At 43.9% G+C, this 20,554-nt stretch overlaps 1 protein-coding gene and 2 long non-coding RNA genes across 3 annotated transcripts in view; 2 read left to right on the top strand and 1 right to left on the bottom strand.

Moving 5' to 3' along the window:
• The window catches only part of LOC311528957, a 62,047-nt gene extending 58,179 nt beyond the window's left edge, over positions 1-3,868 (top strand). Inside the window, exon 3 of the long non-coding RNA XR_014713731.1 lies at positions 3,596-3,868. This is a non-coding gene — a long non-coding RNA (uncharacterized lncRNA). The remainder of the gene's footprint in view (positions 1-3,595) is intronic.
• Positions 1-20,554, bottom strand: part of LOC311528959 — a 240,234-nt gene that overhangs the window by 44,382 nt on the left and 175,298 nt on the right. The window lies entirely within an intron of this gene.
• The window catches only part of LOC311528956 (uncharacterized protein), a 193,868-nt gene that overhangs the window by 104,759 nt on the left and 68,555 nt on the right, over positions 1-20,554 (top strand). The gene's annotated exons all lie outside the window — the stretch shown is intronic.

Here is a 20,554-nt window from a genome sequence, read left to right as displayed (position 1 = left end):
TACTTTACTTTAAGGCATTTTTGATGCCTATCGCATTGTACAGACATCCCAGACAACGAGGACGGGGTGGTTCTCAGATGTCATTTTTGGATTGAGAGTAAAATGACCAGAGTCCATGAAATATCCCAAGTATCTCCTAAGAATACAAAAATATTCCAGAATGATATCCCAAGCCTATTTGTCCTGCTTTTAGACAGCATACTTTCTGCTGGCTTTGGGCGCACAGAATAGAGACACAAACACCTTTCCTCATGGAGTGCTCATCACCCAGTATAAAGAATCCTATCAGACCTGTGTAACCAGGTCTGTCATCTAATAAACCTGCCCACCTGCTGTCGTTAAGTGTCAGTAATACAGGCCAAATACATTTCTCTTAACAGAAGAAAAAAGGCAAAAGTACCTGTACAATTTTTCATCATTAAAAATACAACAACACATATAAAGTATGTTCACAGTGGTCAGATTTCTTACCAAAAGGTTTGCCCCATGGTCAAACATAATAAAAGGTCATGATGGCAGTATCCTCACTGAGAGTGATGATATTAAAAACAGGTGGAGATTTTACTGTGCCAATCTGTATGCCTCACCAGAGCCATTCATAAGACAGCATGACAGAAAAAAGAGTTTGGTGCCAGAGCCATCAATCCTGCAAGAGTAAGTGGTGTGTGATATTACGAAAATGAAGCCTGGAAGAGCAGCAGGAGTAGATAACATGCCTGCAGAATTGTTAAAAGTGATTGGCAAACGTGGTACTAATTTTATGTGGAAAATTTGAAATGATGTATGGACAACTAGAAATTGGCCAGAGGACTGGATGAAGAGAATTGTTCTGCCCTTCCCAAAGAAGGGAGACATACCAGAGAGTAGTAACTATTGTACCATCTCCCTGATATTGCACAGAAGCAAAGTTCGGCTCCTCATAATCCAGGATGGCATGAAATGAAGGATTAAAGCAGAACTAACAACCAAATCTCAAAACCTGTCACGTAATTGAAAAATGCAGAGAATACAATCACCCATTGAGCAGGTGTTTCTTTCTCTACTCAGAAGGGTCCGATACCAACCAGTATCTTTGGAGGATATTGCTAGACATGGGGACTCCAAAGCATCGAACTCATCACAAGTCTCTACCACCAACAGCAGACCATGATGCAAACAATTGTAGGCAACAGTGAATTCTCTTTTCCAGAAAATTTCAAAATTTGGGGGTGGAGTTCCAAACTGCAATGAAAGCAAATTTCAAAATCCTCTATGAAATGGAATTCCCACTCTCTGACATCCTCTATTTGCTCACAGGATGTGTGGAGCAGCATCAGTGAAAGCCTCCTCAAACCTTTACGCTGATGGCCTCAACTCTTTTCTAGAAGACCTACTTAGAACACAGCACTAAATGTATTGCCAATAGTGGTCTTGGCTTTTTGATGCAGATTTTAGGAGCTGATCTAAAGTCACTAATTAATTTCACATAGGGCACTGAATGTACATCAGATACTTTCTGTTCTCTTCTGACTCAGACTGTGCTTGAATGAATGAGACAACAATTACAGGCTTTATAGTGTTACCAATCTCTGGAGCCATCCACTATCCCAAAGGTCTTCATCTAGATTGTACAACTGATGGGATACTACATTACATTTTCGAGCTGATGGTGAGTTTACAGATTAAGAAAACAGAATTTGTTTTCTAAAACTATTGACTGGATTAAAAATCTTAAAACACTAGATAAACCTTGCTACCTAGAAAAAACAATTATATATAATGCAGACACATACACAAACCTGCAAACACACTGTATGGCAGACTCTGATCATTAGTAACAATGGTGAAAAAAAAGGAAGGATAACTCTCCATGTCAAAGGAATTACTCTGGATTTACACAGATGTAACTGAGGTCAGAATCCATCCCAGGAACAACAATTTTATAAATGATTAACTCTACAAAGTATTCAATATATACATGAATTTAATTTCAACTAAACTAGCTGGCTGTGTATTGTACTTATTAGAAGAACATTGTATGCCATGGTTTTTTATTTAATTTCTTAATTGCAGAAGAATTACTGTGTGCTGTGGTTCATGTAATCTGGGGAGTATCTCTGTACTCTAGAAAGAAAAGGGTTTGTGTCAAGGCGAAACTAAACACACATCTGCAATCAAAGTTTGTTTATAACTTCTGACACTGTTCAGTCAGTTATGCAGCCGTTTCACTAAACAAACAAGTAGAAAGCAGGTCAATGTCCAAACACTGGAGTGAAGCTTATTTAAGTTTCATGAAAACTGTTAAAGGAATAAAGCCTTAAGCAAAACAAATTGCTTCTGTAGCAAATGAAAACACATGTGACTCTCTGGACCTCATTCTTGTCTGGGTGTTACTCAGTTGGCTGCCATTGCCTTCCACGAGGGTGATTTTGGCTCAGTGCCGGAATATAATACAGTAAATTACAATTTTGCTTTTTTGCATAGGCATGTTTGTTGCAGAATCAACAGCATGAATCTTTATAAATTCATTGTTTTGTGTTCATACATCGTAAGGTGCATGTCATAACCATCTTCCTTCAACATAGCAGAAGATGGAGACAGGAAACAAACTGAAACCTTATGATTAGCCCATTAAGTGTCACCATAAAGGGGACAGCTGGCTGAGCCACTGCAATTTCTGTTCCTCTCTGACCCTAGTTCAGCAAAGCATTTTAACCTAATATTCTCTAAGCATTTTACCTTTGGGAGTTAGTTATCTATTTTACGTATTTATATGGCCCCTCGATACTGTACGATCTGAGCACTCACCTCACAGGAAATTGAACTTATGTCTCCCAAGTCCCAAGCTAGCACATGAACGACTGGATCACACTTCATCTCTAGTTGAGCGCTACCCTTCAAAAGGCTCAAGAACAGACATGCCACGCCCATGAAAAAAACGCAGAAATTGGGCTTGTTTTTGGCTTAATTGGCTTGTGAATTGCTTATTGGCTAGTTTTTGACTTGTAGCTTGTTTGGCTTGTTGTAGCTTGTTGCTTCTTTTTTTTGATCAGCTCGTGGCAAGCAGGGGGAAGGGGCAGGGCAAGCAGGGGCAAGGAGGGGAGAGTCAGGAGTGCACAGCGGGCCCACTACAGTCCCAGACTGCACGCCAGGGGGATCTAGTCACATAGAGTGTTGGGGTTCTCAGGGATTGGCTTGTTTCAGCCTTATTTTGAAATGGGATTAGCTTGATTTTTGGTTTATTGTGAAAGTCGGGATGCTTATTTACCGCATGAATGTTGGCAACTGTGCTCCTGAAGGGTCAAAAGAACCACTGGAATTGGAGCAAACCCTTTCTCATCCATTGCTCTTGCAAACTCCTGCATTTTTACACAGGTAATTGCACATATAAGCAGATAAGCAATCAGTCATCTGATGCGCATATGCAAATATCCATTTGTTCATACATTTTGCATGGACAACCTGCTGCAACACTCTTTGAAAACATGATCCTTTGATTTAATAGTTCTTCCTTCCAAACTAGAAAGCTCAGTACAAAAACCCTCCATCTGATCATATTAAACACTTTCTATTTTAAAAAAATTCTATATATTGCCTTCTTACCTTTTTTTTTCAGGTCAACAAGAACTGGCCTACTATTGAAAACGGATGGAAAAATATTATTATTATAGAAGCTGGAGAAGTAAGAGTCTATTAATCCACTCTGTGCCCGAGCAGGATTGTTCCCTAAAGTACATTCTCGAGTACTTCGCCCATTATAGATTCAAATGACTCAAGTGATTCCCTAGTTTTATTACCAACAACTATATTGACCCAGATGTTGGTAACTTTATTGATGACCATAACGTTTAAGCTCAGCTATTTTTGAATAAATTTTGATTTCCTCTCACTTGTTAATGGCTCTTCTTTCTCTCCACTATTTATTTGCCTCCACTTATATTTGTAAACACTCCCTTTAGCCCCGTTGACTGAATTAATCCCAATTATTCAGTGGGAGCAAAGTTAAGTTAACGTCGAGTGTTTTTGAAAATCTCACCCTTAAAATATAAATCATTATCTCACAAAACTAACGCAACTTGCTCATGTGGCTACATTCCAATGGGAGTGGATAAGGTACATCTATACATTTGACTGCCTTTGGTTCCAGGAAGATCATGGTATATGAAGTCTGAGTTTCAGACAACACTCATCTGAGCAAGTTGGTGGTCAACGCTTGTAACAAGCAAATGGCTTTCTCATCAGCCATTACAATAGACTGGTTTGGGCAAAAAAATAAACAAAAATAAACAAAAACAAAACTACCCCACCCTTCACAAACCATATAAGACTCCCACGGAAAACTTATGAAAGGATTTTGCTGGTAATTCAATCTGAAAAGGTATAGTAGTGTACAACTGCACACCTCAGTACAGAACCACTCTGTCTTTACAGCTGTTTTCTTATGACTCCACTTTCAGTGGTGTGGTCCATGCTGGGCAGCTCAGTGCAGAAAGATGCAAAGAAATGGGAGGGAATGCTGACAAAGCAACAAGCATGACTGCAGGATGGGAGGGAAAGGATAAAACGGGTAAGTGTGTATTGCTTAGCTTAACAAGGAGGGTGACATAACTGTACCTCTTAGACAAGTGAGGAATTGTTCAGGGGGTTACAAGAGCATCTAACCAGGAACCACAGAACAAAATTAAGAAAAACAAACTATAGGGCAAATATCAAGAAAAGCTTCCAATCATTGAGATCTAGCAGCCTGGAGAATGCTGTCCCCAGGGAACTGGTGGGGCATAAAACTAGACTGGAGAGACCACAAATCAGTTAGGTGAATAGGACTATCCATGTACTTAAGTGCTTTGCTACAACTTCATCTTTTAAGGCCCAAACCTGAGATGCTTATTCAGTTTTTATGCAGGAAAATTCCCACTGACTTTAATGGGAATTTGCTAGAGAAAGAGTCTTAGGATCAAGTCCTTAGGCTGTAGGTGGGAACTGTCTCTGTTTTTGGATACTGTACAGTGCTAAGCTTTCTGCCAGCATTAAACAAATGATAATAATAGCTAGTAAATCTAGCCAATCTAGCCATCCTGCACTGACAGAGAGATGAAACAGCTAAAATAACAAGCCTTGCCCACCTCTAATTTCTCGGCTTCTGTGATTTAAACACTAAAAGTGATTTTCTAATAATTAAAATAACTCAAGAATTTGGTTTAAAATATTATTTGCTTTCCTTGCAGAAATAGCACATCAAACAAAAAGAGCACTTTTCAGCTAACATACACATGCAATAAAAGAAAATCTAAGAGGAAGTATTTAAACATTTTCCTTTCTGTTAGGCCATTTCAGTTTCCTACCCAACATCCAGACAGGGGGAAACGAATGGAGAAATTAAATGGGTCATATAAAAAAAATGAAGAAAGAAACAAAAAGAATGAGAAGAAGATTGCTTTTCAGTGTGCTTATGCATTTCCAGGCTCGAAATAATTGGCTCACAAGAAAGAAGCTCCCATTTTAACCTTTTCAAGTTTCCTTAAATATTTTTCAGCATATTATTACAGTTGCAAATTTGAGCACTCACTTTGAATTATTTGTGTTATAGTAGCACCAGGAGACACCAACTGAGATCATTGCCCATTGTGCTAGCACCATCCAAACACATAAAAAAAAGCTGAGATTCTGTGAGTAATGGGACTACTCACAATGTCTAAAGTTAAGCATGGGTATGATCAGGGCCTAAGATACAAGAAACAAAGGATAGAAGAAAGGGAGTTTTATTATCCCTGACTGCTCACTTGCTCTTCCCACTTTTCTAATGCAACATCATTTAATTTTATCTGTAGTATAGTATTGAACTATAGTAAAGAACAATATTATCAGACATAGATAAATACTAATTGCTGTGGAAGAGTCAACATGGCTTTTGTAAAGGAAGTCATGCCTCATTGGTCTATTAGAATTCTTTTGAGAGAGTCAACAAGCATGTGGATCAGAGTGATCCAATCAACATTGTGTACTTGGATTGTCATAAAGCCTTTGACAAGGTCTCTCGCCAAAGGCTCTTAAAGAAATTAAGTAGCCATGGAATAAGAGGGATGGATCTATCATGGATCAGTGACTGGTTGAAACAGGAAACAAATCGTAGGAATCAATGGTCAGTTTTCATAACGGAGAGAGATGAACAGCAGTGTCCCCCAAGGATCTGTACTGGGACCTGTGCAGTTCAACATATTCATTAATGATCTGGAAAAGGGGATAAACAGTGAAGTGGCAAACCTGGCAGATGATACAAAATTATTCAAAATAGTAAAACCCAAAGCAGACTACGAGGAGCTACAAAGGGATCTCACAAAACTGGGTGACTGAACAACAAAATGGCAGATGAAATTCAACATTGAAAAAAATGATCCCAACTATACATATACAATGATGGGTTCTAAATTAACTGTTAACCACCCCCGCCTCCAAGAATGAGATCTTGGAGTCACCATAATAGCTCTCTGCAAAATTCCACTCAATGCACAGCAGTGATCAAAAAGACTAACAGTATGTTAGGAATTACTAAGAAAGGGATAGAAATAACAGAAAATGTCATAATACCTCTATATAAATCCATGGTGTGCCCACACCTTGAATATTGGGCCTGGATCTGATTCTTCCCATCTCAAATAGGATATAGTGAAACTGGAAAATGTTCTGCAAAGGACAACACAGGTGATCGGGACTATGGAATGGCTTTCCTACCAAGAGAGACCTTGGGAAAAAAAGACAGTTCAGCTTAGGAAAGAGACAACTAAGAGGAAACATGACAGAGGTCTACACAGTCATGAATGGTGCGGAGACAGTGAATATGAGAAGTGCTAATCACCCTTTCACACAATACAAAAACCAGGAGCCACCCAATGAAATGAATAGGCAGCAGGTTTAATACAAACAAGAAGTACTTTTTTCACACACGCACAACTATCCTGTGTAACTGATTGCCATGGGATGTTGTGATAGCCAAAAGTCTCTGGATAAGTTCATGGAGGATAGGTCCATCAAAGGCTATTAGCCAAAATGGTCAGGGACACAATCCCATGCTCAGGGTAACCCTAAACCTTTGACTACCAGAAGTTGGGAATGGAACATAGAGGTGGGTCACTCCATAACTGCCCTGTTTTGCACACTCCCCGTGAAGTTTTAGTATGGGCCACTGTCAGAGACAAGATACTGGGCAAGATGAACCATGGTCAAGTATGGTAGCTCAGATGTTCTTATGTTAAAGCACAGAGGTGAGCATTACTTTTGTAAGCATTTCTAGCTAATATTAGGAAACATAATCTATGGGCAAAAAGAAAAGGAGTACTTGTGGTACCTTAGAGACTAACCAATTTATTTGAGCATGAGCTTTCGTGAGCTACAGCTCACTTCATCGGATACACTATATTTCTGGGAGCCAGGTCTTCCTGAGCATTCAAAAATCATGAGTCAGGTGCCAGAAATTTTGAGATTGGCTTAAAAATCATGAGGGTTTTTTTTTTAAATAGTAAAATTGGAATTCTTTTTATTTGTCTTCTGGTTTCTGGGCCTCACAGTGCACTTGGGTTACTGTCAGGCTTTTCTCCACAAACAGGAGAGCTAGAAACATATGTTTTTAAAATGAAAGCTGAGATTCTTTGATGATCACATGCCTCCAGGAGCTGGAGCTTTAAGAAAAACACCAAATAGCATGAGACTTGCACTAAAATCCTAAGGGCTGGCAACACCATTTTTGGGAAGATCACTCACATGTGGAAAATGGGGGCAGTAATATCTGCTTCAAAGGGGTGTCATAAGGATTGGCCAGTTAATATTTGTAAAGCCCTTTGAAGATGAAATTTGCTAATCATTACTATTATTAAGGAGGAAGCCAAGGTATCTAATTGTTTTACAAATAAAACTGCCCTTTAGAGAAACAGCATTGGAAGGAAAAAATTGAGCTCTGGATTATTGAATGGTAAAGAAGAGGCTTTTAAACACAGCCATATATAGGGTGACCAGATAGCAAGTGTGAAAAATCGGGACGGGGGTTGGGGGTAATAGGCGCCTATATAAGAAAAAAGCTCCAAATATCGGGACTGTCCCAATAAAATCAGGACATCTGGTCACCCTAGCCATAAATCATTCAGAATGAAAATGATTCTGCTGCCAGCATTGCCTGCCGCAAGCTGAGATCAAAAACTCTGAAAGTGATCACATGTGGACCTCATGGTCTCCTGTCATGCCTTCTTCTGTCTGTCTCTCCTCCCTTCCTTTTCTGTGTGGAACTGTATGTAATCACCCTATAAACAGAGTTTGCCCTAATGTTTGGCTACATCATGGCTCCAGACCTGGCCATTGAGCCTGGACATTATCCTGCCTTAATTTCAGGACAGGGCATATGGCAACAGTGTTTAATGTTTGCAATAAGCACGGATAATCTCCCAGGTGAGGAACAGATTTGGTCTAAACACGCAGAAAAAATATATTAGGCCCTCTGGGCATGCCCTAAGCCGGTGAAAATTGTCACAGCTCCATCGACTTTAATGGAGCTACAACAGTTTACATAATTGAGGATCTGGCCCCTTGCCTTTAGTGGATGTAGGGTCAGACTCATTTTACACACAATATGACTAACTGGAATTCTTTGGTTCATTTCTCTTTCAGATTCAAAATGATGGGAACAGTGTGTGTGTAAATGAGAAAACTAGTAAGAAAAGCTACCACTGAGTCTCTGGTGTATAGTGTCCTCTATATACGAATAGAAACATGAGGCGACTTGGCTTTGTATTATAGCATAATCTGGCAGTGAATGGGGCTCTTTTGGTCTCCCTCTGAGTCTTGGATTGCTTTTGTGAGATCGTTTCACAACTAATCATTACCTGTTTCATCAGAAGATTATTTATCTCATTTCTGCACTATTATTTGCTCCTAGCTCCTTATAAATTGGATCCAACCATTGGCAATACACATTATTCAGGCCTGGTCTACATTACACAGTTAGGGAGAGAGAGGGGAACTATGAGTGTAGCAACTGACATAGCACTTGGAGTAAGGTTGCCAGAGAGAAGTGTTTGGAGGAGGCACCAGAAAGCCAGTCTGTGTGCACATGGGTGGAATGCTAGTTGAAGTTGCTACACTTCTGTAACTAGACCTCTTAATAAAGAGCCACTTCATTTTTAGAAACATGGAGTCCTCCTGTGATTGCCCAACATGCAATACATGAAAGATAGTGGCAGTGATCAGTCTAGTGAGATTCACAGCAGGGAAGAAAGTGTGATTAAGAGAAAACAAAGCATCACCTAGAAACAGAGCAAACAGGCAGGGACTCATGTCACTGAGAATGCTGGATTTCCAGACAAAAACTTGGGCTAACTGGAAAGAGGAATTAAGTTTGTGCACAGAGCTGACCATGGGGACAAAGATGAGAAAATGAAAGAAAAGCTTTTTTACTGTCCTAGTAGGGAACAAGGAAGAGACATGAGTGTGACACTTCAAGCCTCAAAGAGCCTCTAGTCTAAAGACTGCAAAGACTTGTACGTGTGCTTAACTTTACAAACTGCAAATAATAGGACTACTCACAACATGTAAAGTTAAGTATGTGCAGGATCAGGGCTGAAATAGACAAGACAGACTAAGGGTGGGAGAAAGGGAGTAAGATTTGACTCTTGGGGCTAGATTCACTTGTGTGCCAGACCTCCAGTGGTGAGAAGTCCATTTACAGGAGAGCTGCCCGGGGCTCTCAATCCAGCGTGGGGCTAAATGTGACCAACTCAGCACAGAAAGCGGGTAAAGCCAAGGCACCCAAGAGCCTCATTAATTCAGTTCACCCCAGACAGCCTCAGTCAGTGGGGATCCAATGGAGCCTTGTCAAAAGATTAGAGCTCTTTCCCTTTGGTAGAAGCCCCAAGGGACAGGGGTGGTCATGTTGTGGCCTGTATTTCTCCAGTGGCAATCCCCTGTCTGGACCAGCAGGCCCTGTGCCTAGACCTGTGACTCAAGTCATTGGTCTCTCTCGCCTTTTTAACTGTCATAGAAATGGAAAATCTGAGTTTATTGTTGACATAACTGAGGAACTAACACTCTGGAGCTGCTTTATCAAAGTGCTGTCCACAGTGAGGTGGCTTTTTCATCCTCCCTGTATGAAAAATTAACTCATCTGGTGAGTCAGATTGCTCTGAAGCCTCTTGTTCCACTTGTTTCATACTCCGGGAGGAAGGGGAGGAGGTCAGGGAAGATTACTGGATTTCTTTTACTTTCTCTGCTCAAGTACTACCCAACTGACCAGAGTCTGAGCCATATGGATTCTGGTCACAGCTTCCTTTCCCTACATCCAGCCATTCCCATCCCATCCCCATTTGATGTCAGGTTAATTCAGTGCCTGACTGGTAAACCTGGAGATTAAAGTCCTCTGTCCACAGAACAAGTGCAACATAGGCAGCTTTACTGCAACCTTGGTGTCATTTGTGCTGATGTTTCTGGTGATGTGAACACCTGTTGGCTCCCCTTGCAGAAGATAACTGAAGAGATAATGAAGAGGAATGAACAGTGAGAGCCACTGCTTGGTTCCTCAGTAGGTGCATAAGCGAAAGAGATGAGTTAAGGAACTTCCCCCCGCACCCGTCAAAGGGACAGGGTACAGTGCTAGTCCTTACACTTTCAGAATTCAAGGCTGCTGCACAGCTAGACAGCTCACCTCTGCAAGAGGCACTTGGCTGTATTCTAACTCTGCAGCAGAGCTTGGCTTGAAACCTCCTCTCCCCCCTCCAGCTCCAGCAGAGATTATCCAAGACAGTGAAACATTCCAAAGCTTTAATGATCTCCTCTCTTTCAAGATGTGTACAAGAGCATGGAAGGGATGAATTACTGGCACAACGCAAGGTCTTATTTTGGCTTTGCTTGGAGTTACCCACATTGGCTGGTGTGAAGTCATAGTCTGAAAATAGCAGTATTGTGAGTTTGAAAAGCATACGTCTTTGGGACTACCAAAGCAGAAGTAGATGCTGTCATAGCCCACTGCAGTCAAGAAAAAGGAAAATCATTGTCAGAGCGGAATGCTAGGTCTCTCTGTCTGTCTCCTGTATTTTAAAGCATTCGTATTAAACATAATTGTCTAAAATACAAACAAATGGGCCTGATCCTGCAGCAAGAGTTTATCCTGAGTAAGGAGTGGGCCTAATATGTGTAATTATATCATTGAGTGCTAGCTAATGGGGTATGCATCAAACAATGGCTATAACTTAATGAACAGTATTTGTTAGCATCCAATCCAGGGTAAAGATTTTAATATTCCACCATCCCTTGGTCACTTACAGTGTACCACATTCCCCTTGGAGGGGAGGGATAGCTCAGTGGTTTGAGCATGGGCCTGCTAAACCCAGTGTTGTGAGTTCAATCCTTAAGGGGGCCATTTAGGGATCTGGGGCAAAAATTGGGGATTGGTCCTGCTTTGAGCAGGCGGTTGGACTAGATGACTTCCTGAGGTCCCTTCCAACCCTGATATTCTATGATTCAGTTCTTGAAAAACCTCCTTCATTGTCTTTGTATACACAATATTCATGGTCTACGTAATAGTCAGTTTATTTAGATTGTAAGCTCTTTGAGGCAGGAACAGTCTTTTTGTTCTGCATTTGTACAGCACCTAACACAATGAGATCCTGGACAGTGGGGCATCTACAGCAATACAAACACTCTATGATAATGATATGACTCTGCACGCACCCTATGATCTTTGCTAAGATTATATTTTCTACCATGCTCCCCTCCCTATGATTGTTCTTCCCAACTCCAAAAGTCCCTACCAACCTTCAAGCAGACAATGTCTGGCAAATGGAAGATGGAAGCAAAATGGCCATTTTTGCAGCAGAAATGGAGATTTGTGCATCTTCTGGAAAAGCAGTAAATTATAAAACCACTTACACATCTGCATAGTCACAGGCCATGTGGGGCCCTTACATTCTGTACATTCTATTGTATTGGCATATGTATATTTGTCATTTAAAGTACAGCATTTATCACTACAGCATCTATGGTAATCATCATGTACAGTAGGAGACACTGCAGTGACTACAGTGCAATAAACACTGAGGGAAAATTGTTCTGTGCCATATAGCTAGGAGATGTTAATGTTGCACTCTGTAGGTGTTTTGGTATTGAGGAGTAATGGTCAAGACACTGCAGAAGGATAATCTAGAATTAGGAAAAGGAAAAATGGATCTAGAGAACTACAGACGTGCAGCTTAACTGCTTTTTCAGCATAAAGAAAAGGAGGACTTGTGGCACCTTAGAGACTAACCAATTTATTTGCGCATAAGCTTTCATGAGCTACAGTTCACTTCATCGGATGCTGTAGCTCACAAAAGTTTATGCTTATGCTCAAATAAATTGGTTAGTCTCAAAGGTGCCACAAGTACTCCTTTTCTTTTTGCGAATACAGACTAACATTGCTGCTACTCTGAAACCAATTTTTCAGCATGGACACTGATAAGGAGCAAGCTTAGAAAACATTCAAATAGGGTCTCATCTCCACTCTCACAGGATGTGTAAAGTGGGTTCTAATGTGGCTTGTATGTGCATATGGAAGGAAAGTAACAGAGAGGTATAATTTAGTAAGCAGCCAGAATTCGTCACATAAAGGCAGATAAAATCTAGAAAGCAAAGGGACCCATGTGTGCCAATAAGCTGTTTGAGATGGCGTCACATTTTGGGGTTCAACCCAGACCAGTGAGAGATTGTATGATGGCTTGTCCTGGAACTGTGAGTGCCTTACAATGTTCTGCTGCTGTAGTTCCCTGTCTGGACTCTCCCAGCCAGATATACAAGCATGCACTGAGTGTCTGTGTGTTGACCAGTTCTGGTTCAGCACCTCTGACTCCAGCAGCCTGCTTGTTACATCACAGCCACACTATGGTCTACACCAGTCTTGGTTACTACTTGCCCCCAGTCCCAAGTTTCCCCCAAACCACCTGCCCTGAAATGTCCAGTCCTCTCCTGGCACATCCAAAGTAGTAACAAGGTCCATTGCTCCATTAAAGAGACAAAAGTACAGCAGCTGGGTGCTTTAACTGCAGTTAATAACCACTTCACATCAAACACAGTACTGGGTTGGTTTAGAATGAAAGTAAAACAAGTTTAGTTAAGCAAAAAGAGAGAAGTTTTAATTGAGTTCAGGTATATGGGATGAAGTCAGAAATGATTACAAACAAATATAAGTGAAAAACCCTTCCCAGTGACTAAAATTTAACAGTCTTGGTTCAATATAAACATCTGACCACACCTTCTTCCAGCAAGACAGCTGACTACCCCATTTGTCAGGATCTCCCACAAAGTCCAAACTGCTTGATTCCTTTGTCTTTTTAGGTGAAAGATCACTTGGGCTCTTTGCCCCTCTCTTTTGTAGTCCAGTGAACTTTTGACATGTACCTTTAAAGTCCAGTGCCCCTGCTGTGAGGAAAGGTACCATGGACTCTGATGGAGAGGGTTCCAGGCTGGTTTCTTCCCTGCTGGTACTTTCTATAATGCAAATTGATCTGTGCCTGCAGTCTCCAATATGCCAATAAATGGCCACTTAACTGTGAGTGCACCTGGATGGAAGCGCCAGCTTTTCCTTTTTCTGGAAGAAACCTGTTTACCCACTCCCCAGACTTGTCTGGTTCAAATATATTTTAGTCCCATATTTTCTTCACATTTCTGTGGGAGTTTACTGTACATACACCATGTAAGAATATTAATGATGAGTGTGTTGGTGGTTTTCCAATGATACCTTACACGACACCGGTTAGATAAAGATTATGATGTAAGTGAATTGGGGTAGGTTGAACTGGTCAGACTATCTGAAAGTCACTACCTGATACCAGTGAGCCCCTTGCCCCCTGGCACTGGGATGCGCTTAAGGTTACAGATGGTAACTCATTTGAAAGCATGTTACAATTTAGGCAGAATTTCTGCATAAAGAAATATTAACGAACTACCAAAGTCAGCATTAGAAGTAAGCCCTGAGCCTTGCTTTAGAAGGAGAGCTGGACATATTTTTGGAAAATATGTAATGGTTTTGCAAGTGTCAAGCTATGTTCACTTTGATACACACTGGGTTAAATCCAGATTAGATTTGTTAATATCAGTGGAGAAAGGCTGGATTTACACAAGAATACTGGACAGCAGAATTTAGCCCATAATAACATAGTAAAAATATTACTGTCTAAGCTGAGCAAAGTCAGCAGATTTGGGCGCATGAGAATAGATCCCTCATATCAGAGAAAGGAAAATTCTTTAAGTGTTGTTATTATTCTGATGCAACACATTTAGTAGTGTTCAATGTCAACCAAAGTATATGTGGTCTGAGTTTCAGTCTGAGCATCCACAGTTCCCATTGACTCAGCATCTCTGAAAACCAAGACAACACTGTTTGTGCTGGTGGCAGATCAGGTGCCAGCTCATGCCTAGCCCCTAGATCTCAGGTGAACACTGACAAATACGTCGCTGGAACCAGTCTGACTCACCTGTGTCTTAGTACTGTTCAAATAGGTATTAGAGTTATAAAAATAAGTTTAGTTTAGACTTTATGGAATGCTTGTACAACAACATAAGAATATAAGAATGGCCGTACTGGGTCAGATCAATGGTCCATCTAGCCCAGTATCCTGTCTTCCAACCATGGCCAATGACAGGTGCTTCAGAGGGAATGAACAGAACAGGCAATCAAGTGATCCATCCCCTGTTGTCCTCTCCCAGCTTCTGGCAAACAGAAGCTAGGGACACCCTGAGCATGGAGTTGCATCCCTGGCTATCTTAGCTCATAGCCATTGATGGACCTATCCCTCATGAACTTTTTAAATTCTTTTTGGAAGCCCATTATAGTTTTGGCCTTCACAACATCCCCAGTGAGTTCCACAGACTGACTGTACGTTGTGTGAAGAGGTACTTCCTTTTGACTGTTTTAAACCTCCTGTCTATAAATTTCCTTGGTGACCCCTGGTTCTTGTGTTTTGTGAAGGAGTAAATAACACTTCCTTATTCCCTTTCTCCACACTGTTCTTGATTTTATAGACCTCTATCATATCCCTCCTTAGTCATCTCTTTTCCAAGCTGAAAAGTCCCAGTCTTTTTAATCTCTCCTTATATGGAAGCTGTTCCCTACCCTTAATAATTTTTGTTGCCCTTCTCTGTACCATTTCCAATTCTAAAATATCTTTTTAGAGCTGGGGCAACCAGAACTTCATGTAGTATTCAAGGTGTGGGCATCCATTGGATTTATATAGTGGCATTATGATATTTTCTGTCTTATTACCTATCCCTTTCCTAATGGTTCCTAACATTCTGTTAGCTTTTTTGACTGCTGCTGGACATTGAGCAGATGTTTTCAGAGAACTATCCACAATGACTCCAAGATCTCTTTCTTGAGTGGTAACAGATACTTTAGATCCCATCATTTTGTATGTATAGTTGGGATTATGTTTTCCAATGTTCATTATTTTGCATTTATCGACATTGAATTTCATCTGACATTTTGTTGATATTCAGGGGTGCAATTTCAGATTTTGGTGGGTGGGACAACTTGAACCATAATTCGAGGGGCTACATAAGCACCTGAAAACTTAGTCTTTTTTGCAGATAATAATTTAGAAATTATCTAACAGGAGCACTGTATCTAATTCCTATATAAAGAAAGAAAAAATATATACAAACACCAATTAAAGCCATATTTTAAGTTTATATTTAAGTTTAGAACAATCAGGAGATAATACAGCAAGCTCTTATCTGGTGGGTGCATAACTGGTTGGAAAACCATTCTCAGAGAGTAGTTATCAGTGGTTCAGTCAAGTTGGAAAGGCATATCAAGTGGGGTTCAACAGGGGTTAGTTCTGGGTCCGGATCTGTTCAATATCTTCATCAATGATTTAGGTAATAACAGAGAGAGTACACTTATAAAGTTTGCTGATGATACCAAGCTGGGAGGGTTTGCAAATGCTTTGGAGGATAGGATTAAAATTCAAAATGATCTGGACAAACTGGAGAATGGCCTGAAGTAAACAGGATGAAATTCAATAAGGATAAATGCAAAGTACTCCAGTTAGGAAGGAACAATCAGTTGCACAAGTACAAAATGGGAAATGACTGCCTAGGAAGGAGTACTGCAGAAAAGGATCTGGGGGTCATCGTGGATCACAAGCTAAATATGAGTCAACAGTGTAACACTGTTGCAAAAAAAAGCAAACATCATTCTGGAATGTATTAACCAGAGTGTTGTAAGCAAGACACGAGAAGTAATTCTTCCACTCTACCCTGTGCTAATAAGGCCTCAACTGAAGTACTGTGTCCAGTTCTGGGCACCACATTTCAGGAAAGATGTGGAAAAATTGGAGAAAGTCCAGAAAAAGCAACAAAAATGATTAAAGGTCTAGAAAACATGACCTATGAAGGAAGATTGAAAAAATTGGGTTTGTTTAGTCTGGAGAAGAAAAGACTGAGAGGGAACATGATAAATTTCGAGGGGCATGAAAAGTTGTTACAAGGAAGACACGGGAGAAAAATTGTTCTCCTTAATCTCTGAGAATAGGACAAGAAACAATGGGCTTAAATTGCAGCAAGGGCAGTTTAGATTGGATATTAGGAAAAACTTCCTATCAGGGTGGTTAAGAACTGGAATAAATTGCTTAGGGAGGCTGTGAAATCTCCATCACTGGAGATTTTTAAGAGCAGGTTAGACAAACACCTGTCAGGGATGGTCTACTCAATACTTAGTCCTGCCATGTGTGCAGGGGACTAGATTAGATGACCTCTTGAGATCCCTTCCAATCCTATGATTCTGCCCAAGCCTTGAGGTAGAGTCAGAACTGTTCAGCTACCATTTAACCACTAAGACCCTTGTCCAACTCAGTTGGGGGGGGGGAGGAGCTTGTGCTTTGCGAATGGGAGGAGTCCATTTCAATCCCCATGGCCAGGATAAAGTCCCATATGAGGAGCAGTGCTGTAGTCACTGAGGAGCCTGTTGCTCTCAGGGGGAAATTCTGCACTTGGGAATGACAGGTCCCAAGATCCCATCTCAGACAAGCCCGAGAAAGACTGTGGAAGTTATGAGTGGAAGCACTTGGTGCATAGCGATTTCTTATGCTAGTATCAGAAGTAAGATCTGAACAGCTGGTTCTGAGGGCAAGTTTTGTCTATCTAGGCAAGTGTGTAATGAGCAGGCTGGTGTGTCTATGCACCATGTACCTCTCAAGGTTCCCCTGCCTGTCATGGGCCCTACACTGCTAACAGAGAGCAGAGATTCTCTGTTAGCTCCGGCATCACCCTGTGCTACGGTGCAGGCGACAGAGAGGTTCTGCCCCACCTGCAGCGGTGAAGCTCTAAAAGGCTTTGTGTGTGCAGCACAGTGGCACATGCCGGTTCCTCCCCGAGTTACTCCTTTGCCATCCCAGTGAGCTGTTCAGGGCAGTGAAAAGGTTGTTACAGACCAGAACTGGATCAAATAGAAGCTGGCCATTGTCATTTGAAACCCAGGAGCCATCGTTTCCTCAGCAGCTGTGAAAAACTTGAGTCTCCAGACCCCTCAGCTGGAATTGCAAGGGGACTCCCCAGTTCCCTGGAGCTGAGCGCACGTGAGTGCTGGGGGGGCTCGCTGCTGCGCGGGCAGGGAGGGGGCGCTCTAGGAGATCTTTCCTCCTATGCCATGCAGTTGTGTCAGGGTGAAAGGTTTGTCAACAGCCAAGGGGCAGAGGTCAGGCCCGTGTGCAACAAATGCCCCAGGACGGCACCAACCCTGAGTGGCCTGAGCAGTGCCCCAGGGGTGTGTAGGTGCCACATTCAGCCAGGCCTCCTGGAGAGCCAGGGCCGTGCAGCTCAACATGCTGGCTCCCTGGCCAGGGATGAGTCTGTCTAAATTCCAAACACCCTCTAGTGGGTACATCTGGTGATTAGCAACTTTCAGAGAGTCTTAACCCCAGGTGCCCTCTCTCCCCTAGCACTGGGAAGGGCAGGCCCCAGGCTGGTGACCAGGCTCAGCCAGGGCTCAGCCCTTCACAAAGTTTGGGAGCATGAGCAGAGCATGGGTCTGGGTAAGACAATAGCTCTATCCACCCACACAGTCCCTTATGGCACGGACGAACACAGCATCTGGCACATTCCATATATGCTTTATCACGTGGCCCCACTTGTGCACCCCTTACCCTCCTACACCTATGCTGACGCTCATGTATGCCCTTCACCCCAACCCTGCCATCCCCTCCTGCGCCCCCTTCTGCCCTAGCCCCTGCCCTCCCCTCCCCTCCTGCGCCCCCTTCTACCCTAGCCCCTGCCCTCCCCTCCCCTCCTGCACCCCCTTCTCCCTACTCCTGCCCTCCCCTCCTGTTCCTCCTTAGCCCCAACCCGTCCTGCGCCCCCTTCTCCCCTACCCCTGCCCTCCCCTCCTGCACCCCCTTCTCCCCTACCCCTGCACTCCCCTCCTGCGCCCCCTTCTCCCTACCCCTGCACTCCCCTCCTGCGCCCCCTTCTCCCTACCCCTGCACTCCCCTCCTGCGCCCCCTTCTCCCTACCCCTGCACTCCCCTCCTGCGCCCTTTCTCCCTACCCGCCCTCCCCTCCTGTGCCCCTTAGCCCCAACCCCTCCCGTGCCCCCTTAGCCCCAACCCCTCCTGCGCTTCCTTTGCCCCAACCCATCCTGCACCCCCTTCTCCCCTACCCCTGCACTCCCCTCCTGTGCCCCCTTCTCCCGTACCCCTGTACTCCCCTCCTGCGCCCTTTCTCCCTACCCGCCCTCCCCTCCTGTGCCCCTTAGCTCCAACCCCTCCTGTGCCTCCTTCGCCCCAACCCGTCCTGCCCCCTTCTCCCGTACCCCTGCACTCCCCTCCTGCACCCCTTCTCCCCTACCCTGCACTCCCCTCCTGCGCCCCCTTCTGCCCTAGCCCCTCCCCTCCCCTCCTGCGCCCCCTTCTCCCTACTCCTGCCCTCCCCTCCTATGCCTCCTTAGCCCCAACCCGTCCTGCACCCCCTTCTCCCATACCCCTGCCCTCCCCTTCTGCGCCCCCTTCTCCCGTACCCCTGCCTTCCCCTCCTGCACCCCCTTCTGCCCCAACCCCTGCGTTCCCCTCCTGCGCCCCCTTCTCCCCTACCCCTGCCCTCCCCTCCTGCACTCCCTTCTCCCTACCCCTGCCCTCCCCCCTTTGCCCCTTAGCCCCAACCCCTCCTGCGCTTCCTTTGCCCCAACCCATCCTGCGCCCCCTTCTCCCCTACCCCTGCACTCCCCTCCTGTGCCCCCTTCTCCCGTACCCCTGTACTCCCCTCCTGCGCCCTTTCTCCCTACCCGCCCTCCCCTCCCCTCCTGTGCCCCTTAGCCCCAACCCCTCCTGTGCCTCCTTCGCCCCAACCCGTCCTGCCCCCCTTCTCCCGTACCCCTGCACTCCCCTCCTGCACCCCTTCTCCCCTACCCTGCACTCCCCTCCTGCGCCCCCTTCTCCCCTAACTCCTGCCCTCCCCTCCTGTGCCCCCTTTGCCCCCAACCCCTGCACTCCCTTCCTGTGCCCCCTGCACTCCCCTCCTGTGCACCCTTCTGCCCTAGCCCCTGCACTCCCCTCCTGTGCCCCCTTTGCCCCAACCCCTCCTGCACCCCTTTCCCTCCTAATCCCTGCACTCCCTCATGGCCCTAGTCCCCTGTGCCCCCTCCCCACACACCCCTAGTCCCAAGGCACTTGGTGCAGCAGGTCTCCTACCTCCAGCAGCTGCACATAGCTCACCAGGAACCAGCTTGAAAGCCTGTCCTCCTTCTGCCCTTCCCATCAGCTGCTGTCTGGCACCTGCCGCACAGTGATCAGCTCCCCCACGGTGAAATGCAGCCCCTATCGGTGCTGCTTCCCAGAGACAGGGCACAGGATCTGGCAGTGCAAGCCCGTTATGTTGCTCCATGGAGCTGGCCTGCAGGAGTGCCATTTAGGGAGGGCGGGGGGGTACCCCTACCAAAATCTGAAATGGCGCCCCTGCTCCGCTGTGGTACAAAACTCAGGGGGTGGGCGTAGTGTATTTTGTTGCCTATGAAAATTTGATTATTGTATCCACAGGTCACAGAGATCTTATGGGAACAGGGGCAGTGTCTTAACAAACCCAATAAAAAGATGTGGCACCTTAGAGACTAAAATTTTTTTGCGGATACAGGCTAACACGGCTGCTACTCTGAAACCAATAAAAAGATGAGGATCTTAAAATGTCTTTCCCTACATCACTGCATTGTTGTTTTGTTGGTGTCCCTCCAGGTCCAGCTCTTTGAAGGGTCACTAGCCCTTTAAAAAAGAAAAACAAGTGTTTTAAAAGTTGACTTGTTGCTATTGGTGTGATTTCTTCTATCTGTATGGCCAGGAGGTGAAATTACTGTTTAACATACAGAGTATTTACTTCAGACTAGATGCCATTTGCTACAGGATGGGTTAGTTGATAATCATATCGTCTGTGCTAACAATCCCTTACCAATTATTTCGCTGCCACTGTTTGGGACAGTAGTTCTGTGATGATTCTAAGCAGCTGGCAGACCAAACAAACCAACTCAGTGAGAGGTGCAAAGACTAGAAAGAAGAGGTCAGTCACCATGAGAAAATGGTCACTTATCA

Source organism: Lepidochelys olivacea (genome assembly GCF_965140295.1).
Source record: "Lepidochelys olivacea isolate rLepOli2 genome assembly, chromosome: 12".
NCBI classification, from domain to species: domain Eukaryota; kingdom Metazoa; phylum Chordata; order Testudines; family Cheloniidae; genus Lepidochelys; species Lepidochelys olivacea.
The sequence above is the reverse complement of the archived record's forward strand: the minus strand, read 5'-3'. Positions and strand labels throughout refer to the sequence as shown.